Below are 1,048 nucleotides of genomic sequence, written 5' to 3'. Positions count from 1 at the left end.
TTTTAGTTGGGGGTTTTGGGGGTACACCCTGGACTGGTCTCTAGTCAAAGGTAGGACTATACACAATAAGGATCATTTAGTGAATTTACCCAACATGCTGGTGTATATGAGACGTCGTTTCATCGTGGAAACGAGCGCGGCGTCATATTCCTTGCTTCAGTTTTTGTACATGACAGGTACAACAGTATTATTTTTATTCTGTGTACATTCAATTTCATGTATTGCTTATCTCATTCTCATCTCATGTTCTATTTGATTAGTGCTTCCTATTCCCTAGACTACATATCTCTGTAGTTGTGTTCTGTATACTTTCCCCAAGACAGCATAACAAATAAAATATCCCCAGCACAGTCAGTATAGTATTTGGGATTCTGATTTACATACCATAATTACATTGAAAAGTCAGTCTAGTTTATAATTGGGTTTTAATCATTTTTCAGCCTTGGGTATCAGATTTCATATGCTAGCGATTTGATCATTTACATAATGTATTTTTATGGTAATTCCTTTAATTCCCAGCCGTTGTGTTGTCATCCTGATAGGAGAAAGTGTCTTCAATTGTGTTAAGTAAATCACACATAAAAAAAAATAAAGAGAACGCTTTGGGTTTCCCACTGTCCAATATTACTTCAATTTGGAAATAACATTCGAAACACCAACATTTTATTAGGTGGAAATATATTTTACTATTAATATATTTGATTAGATACAAAAATAGATATAAGTCCATTTTTAAAGTAATAATAATGTACAACAATTTGACCATTTTAATACAAGACTACAAGACAAACACAATGTTGTGCATTGTTTCACTTGCCTCTTTCCAGCCAAATAGAGGCGCTGTTTTGGCCAATGGTAGCTTTTAGTTTATTTAAAAGTAAAACTACAAGTAAAACTCTAAGTAATGAAGTAGAAGTAAAACTGCAATATGTGTTTCATGTGGTCTTTGGTACTGGCAACTTCAAATCGACCTTTTACGACGATTTTCCTCAAAATACGATAGTTTCAGGCTCTGCTGCGTTCATTTGTTATTGCCTATCTGGCCTAT

This window comes from Doryrhamphus excisus, chromosome 9 (genome assembly GCF_030265055.1).
Source record: "Doryrhamphus excisus isolate RoL2022-K1 chromosome 9, RoL_Dexc_1.0, whole genome shotgun sequence".
NCBI lineage: Eukaryota > Metazoa > Chordata > Actinopteri > Syngnathiformes > Syngnathidae > Doryrhamphus > Doryrhamphus excisus.
This window is presented reverse-complemented; position numbering follows the sequence as displayed.